We start from the raw sequence: 12,668 nt of genomic DNA, 5'->3' as shown, positions 1-12,668 counted from the left end.
CCTCATTTTCAGCTTCAGGGAATAAATTTTTCAGGTACTCCACCTTGGTAACCCTTTCCCTCTGTCATGGTTACTTTCAGTACTGAAAGGGAACAGTTACAAGCGGCTATAGATATGAAATTTGGATTTCTCCAAAACTATATAAACAACACTTATACACCTTCTTCACTGACACACTGCACTATATACCATACTATCACTATAATACATGTAATGTATGGATAGGTGACGTAATAGAAAATAAGGAATAAAATGGCTGGCCGCACGCTAGAACACCCTTCTTGCCTGACTGCCAAGAGGACACTGAGCTATTAGTAGGCCGTTTGTGCTTGTGGCAGGCTTCTGAGTGTTACCATATATTTCCCTCAGACCTGACCACCTTAACCTATGACTCACCAAAATTTGATGCACTTTCAGTCGCTGGAAAGGTTTCTACGATCATTTATAGGGAAATTGCATCTCAGTGCATCATTGATTACTCTTCAAACTGCAAGCACTATGACCTGTATTGCATCATCGTGCGTGAGACGATCAGTTAGACAGACAAACAAACAAACAGACAAACCGAGTGAAAACAATACCCTTCCAGTTCGTTGGAGGGGCAGGGACGGGTAACAAACGAACTGGTCATCTGTCATAGGGAAGGAAATATTTATGTACAGAGAGAAATAAGTATTTTCCCAAAGTTTGATAAGCACATAGCGGAAAGTTCAAATCATTTGAAACACAGCCTGGTAGAGACTGGGATTTCATTGTGTTTCCCCAGTTGTAAATTTTCTTCAGACGGAACTGGGAAGATATTTTTATCTTTGTACACAACTCTCTCTCTCTCTCTCTCTCTCTCTCTCTCTCTCTCTCTCTCTCTCTCTCTCTCTCTCTCAATTTGTGTTTGAGTAGAGCCACTGAGCTCTATAACATGGAGGGGCTATCTCCGCAGCCAGCGTGTGACTTTGTCCGCCATTTTGAAACACCCTACTCATCGCCTCCATGTTAAGGCAATTGGAACACTGTTCTTAGCTTGCTGCCTCTGTTTCCCTGCTGCTTCTGTGTATACATATTGTTATGAAGGGGGATTTGCCGGTTAGGTAGTCTCGTGCCTTCGAGACGTTTCTGGTACCGTAAGTTTCGGTACGAGTCGTCAGAGTTGCCAGTTTGCCTGGTGTTTGTGAGCATAGTTATTTCGTAAGTTAAACATTCATTTATTTTTATGCTCTTTTTCTTTATAATGTGTTATTTAAGTGATTGCTTGTTAAATTATGTAATTTAAGTTCGTATGGTTAATGTAAGACAACTCTAGAATGTTTTGATGTCTCGTAGTTGGTAACTGTTGTTCCTAGGGGCTGATGCTAGACAGTATGCCCTAGAATGTTGGGGAAGTAGAAGTTTCGAGAGCAATGCAAGCTTATATAAGGATGCGGAAGAGCTTAGTTAGTCAGTCAGTTTGGAATTTAATCGGGTGTCAAGTCAGTTTGTGTGAAGTGCAGTCAGTTTTGGTGTATATTTTTGGTACTTGTGAAAACAGTGGCAAACAGTGACGGGTTATTGAAGTTTGTATATCAGTGGAACTTGAAAAGACAGTGAAGTGTATTAAGTGTAATTACTGTCAGTGAAGATTATTTTCAGTACTTGTGTAATAAGTGAAGTGTTAGCAAGCATTAAGAGTACTGGCTGTGAAGTGTTGTTAAACATTAAGTGTAACTGCAATCTATAAAGTGTGTATAGCTCCAGTGCTTGTGAGAACAGTGAAGTTGGAAAGCATTAAGTGCAATTATTTGGAAAATAAAGACAGTGAACTTTAAGGAGCCAGTGTTTATTTTCGCCTCAGCTGATCTTGTGTACTGCACACCTAAAGGCTGACCATAAGAAGAACAACTCACTGGGCAACGTCCTTCCTGTACTGTACTACTGCTGTTGGAGCCTGTGGCAGTGTGGGACGAGGATGTAACACTGGTGTCAGGAGTGAGGATTATTTCATGGCTGCAGTGAGTCTAACCTTCGACATGGAAGCGGAAGGTGTGAAAACAAGGTCTAGAGCTGGACAGGAGGAGGAAATTTCCCTGGCGACAATCGTGAAGCTAATACAGGCACAGAGTGATAAACTACAAGCACAGAGTGAAGGACAGGAAAAACTCCAAGCACAATTACAAGCACAGAGTGAAGGACAGGAAAAACTCCAAGCACAATTACAAGCACAGAGTGAAGGACAGGAAAAACTCCAAGCATAGGGCACAAAGTGCCCAACTACAAGCAGCACAGAATGGAGGACAGAAAAAGCTCGAAGAACAATTACAGGCACAGAAAAAAGAAATCAAAGAACAATTGCAGGCACAAAACGAAGAACAGAAGGAACGATATGAACAGTTTCAGGAGGCACTACAGGAGCAACAGAGGGAATTACAGCTGAGAATGAAAGGACAGCTAGATGTTCATGGGGGAAATGAAGAAAGAACAGAAACATTGAAGGAGGAGGTAACGCTGAGCTACGGCAACAGAAGTATGAGGTAAGAAATAATGTGACAGAGTGTCAACAGCATGTAGACGAACAACTGAAGACAATTGGTGAGGAAATAGTGACAGAGTGCAAACAACATGTGGACAACCAGCTGAAGATTAGTGAGGGAATAGTGATGGAGTGCAGACAGCATGTAGATAACCAGTTGAAGCATGTAGTCGACCATGTGAAAATAATTAGTGAGAAAATTGAGGCTGTAGAGAAATATTGCACTGCTGAGCCTCAGGTTAGTGTACAGGGAGCATATGAAGGGAGTGGACAGTGTATGGTGAATCTTGATGGATCCCAGGCATCTAAAGGTAGCATTACAGGGTTGAATAATCAGAGTGCAGAAATTTTAAGTCCTGGCCTTAAATATGATGCCCCAGTTCTTAGGCCCCAAACTAGTGAAGTGCATGGCTATAATGGGGGTCCAATTAAAAAGAAACCTCAGGAATTTGATGATAGAGTATCTTGGGACGGTAACCGGGCACAGTTTGAGTTACTTGTGGATCAGAATGGTTGGGATGATAAGGAGAGGGCAGTGGAGCTTGCTACTAGCCTTAAGGGTGCTGCAATGGAAATTCTGGGCCAGATATCAGTCATGGAGAGGAACAGTTATCAGTCCCTAGTAGAAGTGCTGGAGCGCAGATATGGAACCATGTACCAGACTGAGGTTTATAGAGCAAGATTTTGGAGCCGTGTACGGTCTCGAGGAGAATCCCTACAGCAGCTTGCTCATGACCTGGAGAGTATGGCATATAAGGCGTACCCTGGAGCAGCACCTAACCTGTTGGCTATTCTACTGAGGGACCAGTTCATCGATGCTCTTGATAGTGCAGAGTTGAAAGTGCAAGTGGAGCAGGCACAACCAAGAAGCATGCAAGAAGCACTAGCCAGGGCACTAGAATTTGAGTCCTATATCAGGTCCAGTACATCCACCTTTCAGGCAAGTCGTAGTGCAGGATTCAAGGCAAGAAAGGGGCAGGTATGTGAAAAGGAAAAATTTGAGGGAAGTTGCTGGTACTGTGAAAAGCCAGGACACAGAAAAGAGGACTGCTACAAGTGGAAGAGGGAACAGGAGAAGACCAGAGGAGGCTGCTGGTACTGTGGGAAGCCAGGGCACTAGAAGGAAGATTGTCACAAGCGGAAGAAAGAGCAAGAACAGAGCAGTGTGAGGAAATCATCAGCTGTAACAAAAGCTTGTTGGACGTGTAGTGAGGTGGGACACTTCAGTTCAGAGTGTCTGAAGAAGAAAAATGATGATAAGAAGAAGGTTGCAGAAGACCAGAAAGAAACGGAAAACTAGTGGAGGCTGGTGTGAAGGGGCAACCACCAGCCAGCTCTTCCCAAGTAGCCCGACCACCGAGAAAATGCAAGACGACGGCGATTGATAGTGTGCGAATAATCGGAAAAATAGACGGAAGGAAGTGTTCCCTGGTGATTGATTTGGCCTCAGAGCTGACTTTTGTGAGGCCTGACGTGTTACATCATCGGTATCTGCCTGAGTCATCAGAACAACTGTGTGGCATAACTGGGCACTGTGCGGAACTGAGGGGACCCCTGGATGTCCGGATTGAAGTGGCAGGGCAAGAGGCTACTCTACCAGTCTACGTGGCCGACATGGAAGATTCTTGTCTTCTGGGTCTGGACTACCTTATGTCCATGGGATGTGAGCTGGACTTCTGCTCCATGAAGATGAAGGTTCGGGGAAGGTCGGTTCCTGTCACAGCAGTGAAACGTACCAGTTCTGGTGGCGAGGTGAGGGCGCTTCGTACTACAGTGATACCCCCAAAATCAGAACTGTTGCTCCAGTGTAAGGTGAGTGGCTCTTTTGACAGCTGTATAGGGGTAGTGGAGCCTGATGTATGGTGCAAGTCGAAGGCCGGGGTGATGGTGGGGAGAACATTGGTGGAAACAGGTGCAGAAGAAGTGCCGGTTCTGGTGGCCAATTTCTCCCATGAGCCACAGAAGATCAACGAAGGAGAAATTGTGGGACTGTGCCAAGCTGTGGACCCTGAGTGGCATCAGAGGAAGGCCTGTACAAGGAGCATAGTCAAGGAAGACGGGTACGTGCCAGACCACCTACAGGACCTCTTGTCAAGGAGTTCTCAATGCCTGGATGGTTCACAAGTGTTAAAGTTGACGCAGCTGCTGATGGAATATGCTGATGTCTTTTCCACGGGAGACCTAGACCTGGGGTGTACTGATCTGGTGGAGTAGTATAGACACCGGGGATCACCGCCCAATTAAACAGCCAGCATGGAGGATGGCGCCAGCCCAATGGCAAGAAATGGAAATGGTGATGGAGAATCTCCACAGTCAAGGAGTAATAGAAAAGTCCAGTAGTCCTCGGGCATCAGCAGTGGTTCTGGTGACGAAAAAGGATGGCTCAGTAAGGTGCTGTATAGACTATCGAGCCCTGAATGAAGTGACAGTGAAGGATGCATACCCCTTACCAAGAATTGATGACACCCTGGATGCTCTGTCAGGTGCTAAGTGGTTCTCCACCCTAGACATGAAGGCAGGATACCACCAGGTCATGGTTGCACAGAAGGACAAAGAGAAGACAGCTTTTTCATATGGGCGGGGTTTATGGCAGTTTAAAGTGATGCCATTTGCCTATGCAATGCCCCAGCTACTTTTGAACGCCTCATGGACTGCATACTTGAAGGACTGCACTGACAGATGGCCTTGATCTATCTGAACGATGTAATTGTGTTCGGACAGACTTTCGACCAGGAACTGGAGAGTTTGTCGGAGGTGTTGAAAAGGATCCGTGCAGCGCACCTCAAGCTGAACCCCAAGAAATGCTACTTGTTTAAAAAAGGAAGTAAAGTACCTGGGACACATTGTAGGTGAAAGCGGTGTCCGTACTGACCCAGAGAAGGTGGCAGCTGTGGAAAACTGGCCAGTTCCAACTTGTGTGAGAGAGCTACGGAGTTTTCTGGGCTTGTGCACCTACTATCGGCGTTTTGTCAAAGACTGCAAAGATAGCTGCATCTCTTCACAAGCTGTTGGGAAAAAGGCAGAAGTTTGCATGGACAGCAGACACTCAGAAAGCCTTCAACGAACTCAAGCATGCATTGGCAAGCTCTCCAGTATTGCCGTACCCAGACCAGAATCAGCCATTTATCTTGGACTGTGACGCTAGTGACCATGGTATTGGTGGAGTCCTGTCACAGAAGAAGGATGACAAGCAGTATGTGGTTGCGTATTACAGCAAGAAGCTCAGCCCACTGGAGCGGAACTACTGTGTGACCCATAAGGAGCTCTTGGCAGTGATGAAGAGCCTTGATTTTTTCCATCCCTACCTGTACGGGTCAAACTTCATCATCAGGACGGACCATGCTGCACTCAAGTGGCTGAAAACGCTGAAGAATCCAGAAGGACAACTGGCACGCTGGCTCGGGAAGCTAGACCAGCACAGTTATGAGGTGCAACACCGTCCTGGGTGGGTACATAGCAATGCTGACAGCCTGAGTCATCGGCCTTGTGATCCAGAGTGCTGGCAGTGTAGTAAAAAGGAAGATCACAGTAAGAAATGCAGCCGTACTGCAATGACAGGGCCAGCATCAGTTGAAAACCTGCAGAGGATGCAGATTTACAGCCAGTGCTAGAGTGGTTGCAGCAGAGTACAGTGCGACCATTTTGGGAAGCAGTTTCCAGGTTGAGCCCTGCGACCAAGAGCTACTGGAGTCAGTGGGACCTTCTACACTTGAGCAATGGACTACTGGAGCATCAGTGGGAGACAGCCGATGGCCTCAACAAGTATTGGCAACTGGTGGTTCCGAAGATGAGGTCAGAGATCTTGGATGAGTTCCATAACAAGATCACTAGTGGGCACCTGGGAGTGAAGAAAACTTTAAGCCAGCTGCGACAGAGGTTCTACTGGATTGACATGCGTCAGGATGTTGAAGAGTGGTGTCGGGCCTGTGATGTGTGCTGTGCCAAGAAGGGACCCAAGAAACGTGGCTGCGCCCCTCTTCAGCTGTACCAAGTGGGTGCACCAATGGAAAGAGTTGCAGTGGACATTGCTGGACCTTTGCCACTCACTGAGAGAGGAAACCGGTATATATGTGTCACCATGGACTACTTCACAAAGTGGCCAGAAGCCTATGGCATCCCCAATCAAGAGGCTGCGACTGTTGCTCAGGTGTTGGTTGATCAGTTTTTCTGTCGTTTTGGGATGCCACAGGAGCTACATTCAGATCATGGTAGAAACTTCGAGTCTGCTGTGTTCCGTGAGTGCTGCAAGTTATTTGGGATCAAGAAGACCAGGACGACCTCCCTTAGGTCACAGTTAGATGGGATTGTGGAGAAATTCAACTGGACCCTGGTGCAAGAACTGGCCAAGTACTGCATTGATGGACAAACAGACTGGGACCAGAAATGACCTGCTTTGCTGATGGCATATCGGTCTGCATCCCACGAGTCTACTTGCTACACTCCCGCAAAACTGATGTTGGGCCACGAGTTACGTTTACCTGTCGACTTGTTAATGGAAAGACCACCTGGTGAAGAGCTGCCTACAAACACCACCGGCTATGCGAAGCACCTTCAGGAAAAGCTGGCTGAGGTACATCATCAAGTGCGAGGAGCCCTCAAGTTTTCAGAAGTGATGAAGTGCAAGTTTGATGCCAAGGCAAGTGAAGTGAGCTTCAAGGATGGTGACCAAGTCTGGTTATACAATCCTCAGCGTGAGAAAAGACAGTCACCAAAGTTGCAGAGCCCATGGGACGGGCTTTACACTGTGTTGGACCGCCTATCGGACTTAACATATCGGATTTGGGGAGGCAGGAAGTCTCGCCCAAAGGTGGTACACGTGAATCGTCTGTGGCAGTACCATGGGTCAGGACAGTACAGCTGGGATGTCTCTGAGGAATTGTGCTCACCCTGCAGCCGAGGATGTTGAGGACCAAGGAGCTGAAGTGCAAGAAGATAGTGACAGTTTCCCAAGGGAAGAAGTGAATCAAGAAGAGGATCAAGACCTTCCTGGAGGAGTGGACTATGTGGAGGAACAAGGACATTGTCGGAAGCGGCATAGAAGAAGACCTAAGTTGAAAGATTATTTTGTGTAAAGTTAGATGTTTCAATAGAATTAGGGTTTATGTTTATGTTTGTGTACACTGTGTAGTTTTGTCGGGACGACAAAGAACTAGGGAGGGGATAGTGTTACGAAGGGGAATTTGCCAGTTAGGTAGTCTCGTGCCTTCGAGACGTTTCTGGTACCGTAAGTTTCGGTACGAGTCGTTAGAGTTGCCAGTTTGCCTAGTGTTTGTGAGCATAGTTATTTCGTAAGTTAAACATTCATTTATTTTTATGCTCTTTTTCTTTACAATGTGTTATTTAAGTGATTGCTTGTTAAATTATGTAATTTAAGTTCGTATGGTTAATGTAAGACAACTCTAGAATGTTTTGATGTCTCGTAGTTGGTAACTGTTGTTCCTAGGGGCTGATGCTAGACAGTATGCCCTAGAATGTTGGGGAAGTAGAAGTTTCGAGAGCAATGCAAGCTTATATAAGGATGCGGAAGAGCTTAGTTAGTCAGTCAGTTTGGAGTTTAATCGGGTGTCAAGTCAGTTTGTGTGAAGTGCAGTCAGTTTTGGTGTATATTTTTGGTACTTGTGAAAACAGTGGCAAACAGTGACGGGTTATTGAAGTTTGTATATCAGTGGAACTTGAGAAGACAGTGAAGTGTATTAAGTGTAATTACTGTCAGTGAAGATTATTTTCAGTACTTGTGTAATAAGTGAAGTGTTAGCAAGCATTAAGTGTACTGGCTGTGAAGTGTTGTTAAACATTAAGTGTAACTGCAATCTATAAAGTGTGTATAGCTCCAGTGCTTGTGAGAACAGTGAAGTTGGAAAGAATTAAGTGCAATTATTTGGAAAATAAAGACAGTGAACTTTAAGGAGCCAGTGTTTATTTTCGCCTCAGTTGATCTTGTGTACTGCACACCTAAAGGCTGACCATAAGAAGAACAACTCACTGGGCAACGTCCTTCCTGTACTGTACTACTGCTGTTGGAGTCTGTGGCAGTGTGGGACGAGGACGTAACAATATTTACCACAGTACAAAAATATATACAGATTATGATTTTTTCTGCCCAGTTTAACGAATTATATGATCCATTTAGCTAAGAGTATGACTACAACAACGTCATAGGTTACTGCAGTGAAGAACACAACCGAATTAAATGAATATATTTATTATTGTAAAGGTTACAGTTTCTCTTTATGTCCACTTTAACCTGATGTGTTTAATTATGAGAGTAAAAATAAAACTGAGGTCAATGGAAAAAGCACATATATTAAAATAATGTATTTTGCCATCATAAAGTATATATAAGTACATTATATACAATACAAAATGGTCGTTATCTATTAGCTATTGACGGTACTACTTACACATCATCATATACATAAACATACTTCCAGAATTATTACTTACTGATTTTTAAATACAATCCACCTAGGCAGCTTCTTTATTACTTTACTACCAATAGCTTCCTCTGTGATAAATATGCTAATGTGATGCACCTTTATAATACTGTAGCATTGTGTGACCAGTTTTAATACTTTGTGAACACGATTGTACTCAATAAGGGTGTGATGTACCCTCAATTAAGGTGTGCTGTACCATCAATAAAGGTGTGCTGTACTCTCAATAAAGGGGTTATGTACCCTCATTAAAGGAGTAATGTACCCTCAATAAAGGTGTGGTGTACCCTCAATAAAGGTGTGCTTTACCCTCAATTAAGGTGTTATGTACCCTCAATGAAAGGTGATGTACCCTCAATAAAGGTGTGATGTACCCTCAATAAAGGTGTGATGTACCCTCAAGAAAAGTGTGACATACCCTCAATAAAGGTGTGATGTACCCTAAATAAAGGTGTGATGTACCCTTAATATAGGGGTGATGTACCCTCAATAAAGGTGTGATGTACCCTCAAGAAAAGTGTGATGTACCCTCAATATAGGTGTGATGTACCCTCAATAAAGGTGTGATGTACCCTCAATAAAGATGTGATGTACCCTCAATAAAGGTGTGATGTACTCTACTAATACTGTAACAATGTGATAACAATTTAATCAATTTGTGAACACGATTGTCTTCAATAAAGGTGTCAAACATATGAGTGTTTAGACAATCAAATGTTTTCTGAAAAGTAATACTGTGTGGGATGTTGCGTAACACAGCTGTGGAAATAACCAGTGGCATTGGATGGTGTTTTAAGATTTTTTTTTTTTTTTTGTTCTTTCGCAAAATTTGAAGCATTTCTGAGTTTCATGACAGACTTTAACTACACTCTCACTTGCCTAGAGGAGGCCTGCCTTGTCTCTCTAGCCAATAAAGGTGCTGAAATAACTATAGACTTTACATGTTGACACCAGTGCTTCTTGACAAGGAAGAATCTTTCTTGGCCATTAACATGTCCAGTAATCTTATAGAATTAGCAACAAGATATATTTCTTACCAGTGAAATGTAATGCCATCCCTCTTCAGTGAATTCCTGTGCCCATTTTTGCATCCGTAAGCTGCACACTGGACCATGGCACTATATTTTCCGGACTCATCGGCTGATTTAAAAAAACGCTGCGTCAGGCGAGGTGCAACATGGCTGCCACTACACCAGCGTCGCCCTGGCGGCGGACACACAAACTAGGTGGCGCTTCCCATGAGAAAGCCCCTCCATATTACAGAGCTCAGTGAGTGAAAGATACATAGACCATCCTGTATTAGGTACACATTTACACGCAACATAAGCATTTAAATAAATAAATAAATAATGTTCATAAATTCAGCCCATGGCCTTTAGAATATGGCATAAAAATTGACTTTTTTTATAATTTGGAATCGAAATGTGACGCCCGTATGACTCTATATCCCAAACAGTTTATTAATTTGCAGGTTCATTTACATGTTTACCAGGTCTTCAATGCATTTTGTTATTATCTATCTATCTATCTATCTATCAATTGCCAGACGCCTCAATCCCGTTTGGGGTGTCCACAAACAAATCGCCTCCAAGTCACCCTGTCCCCCGCCATTTCACTCTCCTGCTCCCAACTCAAACCCCCCTCTCTCATATACCTCTCCACCCCATCCCTCCATCTCATCCTCGGCCTTCCGCTTCCTCTCCCCCCCTCCACCTCACTCACATACACTCTCTTCGTCAGTCTTTCACCCTCCATCCTCTCCACATGGCCAAACCACCTCATTGTGTTCCTCATAACGCTTCCTATCACATCCACATCAACACCACAACGCTCCTTTATATCCTCATTCGTCAGCCTGTCTCTCCATGTGACTCCACAGGCTCCTCTTAAATAACTCATTTCCACTGCTCTCACTCTTGACTTCTGTCCTTCCAACAACGTCCAAGCTTCACTTCCGTACGTTAGAGTTGGTATCACAATACTGTCATGTAGTAACTTTTTCACTTCCATGCTCACTTCCCTGTTTCTTATCACCCCTTTCAAAGAACCAGCAGCCTTTCTTCCCTGCTGTACCCTTTCAAGCACTTCACCCTCCAAACCTCCATCCTTACTCATCACACTACCCAAGTACTTAAACGTACTCACATTTTCCAATTCCTCACCATCCAACCTCGCTGTACATTCTCTGACTTCACCTCTCTCAAAGACCACCACTTTACTCTTCCCGACATTCACCTCTAGATTCCGTTTCTTACACACTCTCTCAAACTCACCCACCAAGCCTTGCAGCTCCCCTTTGTCTTCACTCAACAACACAGTATCATCTGCAAACAACAGTACAGGGAGTTTCCAAACACTATCCTCTCTCACCAGGGCCACTCCAACATCCATTACCCTACCTTGTACCCCTTTTATTACCCCATCCATGAACAGATTGAACAACCATGGAGACATGACACATCCCTGTTTCAAACCAACTTTCAAAGAGAATAATTCACTTAGTTCACCATCCACATGCACTGCAGCCTTCGCATCATCGTACATACTCTTCACAGCATTCAACAACTTCCCATCTACTCCATAATATTCTTAACACTTTCCACAATCCTTGTCTATCCACCCTGTCATATGCTTTCTCCAAATCCATGAAACCCGCATACAACTTCTTTCCCTTCTCTAGAAACTTTTCCACTAAAGATCTAAGAATGAATATATGGTCTACACAACCTCTTCCCTTCCGAAATCCTCCCTGTTCTTCTCCAACTAATTTCTCTGTTCTTTCTCTAACTCTGTCAATAAGTATCCTACCATACACATTTCCTATTATACTAAGAAGACAAATGCCCCTATGATTACCATACACCTCTTTTTCCCCTTTTCCTTTGTACAAGGGAATAATTATACCTGACTTCCAATCCTCCGGGACTCTACCTTCCTCCCAGGCCAATCTGCACATCTTCCATATCCATTCTACTACTATCTCTCCCCCATGCTTCAGCATTTCACCACACACTCCATCAATTCCTGGGGCTTTCCCCGATTTAACTTTCTTCATTGCTTCCACACCTTCTATCCTACTGATTTCTTCCTGTCTTCTCACCTCCCTCCTTCTCCCAGCTATTCCCCAGCCACTTATACTCGCATTACTTCCGTCCTCTACGTTCAACAATTCCTTAAAGTTTTCTCTCCATCTGCTCACTTCTTCTCCCTTCTCCACTAGTAATCTACCATTTTTATCTTTCACTCCCCTGCTAACTTCACTTCCACCCTGTCTTACTCTTTTCACCTCTCTCCAGAACATTTTCTTACAGTCCCTCCACTTTACACTCAAATTCCTTCCAAATTCCTCATCCACTCTCTTCTTTCTCTCTCTTACTAATCTTTTCACCTCTCTCTTTCTACATATAACTCTCTCTTCCGCCTCTCAACTTCTTCCACGCCCCTATTTCTCATCCATTCATTGTATGCTTTCTTCTTTTGTGCCACAGCCTGTCTCACTTCTTCAGTCCACCACGCTGTTCCTTGCACCCCCCTCCGTCTTCTCTTCCTTCCACACACCACATCACATGCTGCACATATTTCTTCTGAAAATATGCTACACACACCTTCCACGTCTCCCATCTGCTCCAATTCATATTTGCCCAATCGTTCCTCCACTTCTCTCTTATACTCTGCCTTTTTCTCATCCTCTTGTAACCTTTCCACTCTCCTTGCAACTACTCCTTCCTTTGTTA

This window comes from Coenobita brevimanus, chromosome 31 (genome assembly GCF_032717465.1).
Source record: "Coenobita brevimanus isolate Jiangsu-jjx chromosome 31, ASM3271746v2, whole genome shotgun sequence".
NCBI lineage: Eukaryota > Metazoa > Arthropoda > Malacostraca > Decapoda > Coenobitidae > Coenobita > Coenobita brevimanus.
This window is presented reverse-complemented; position numbering follows the sequence as displayed.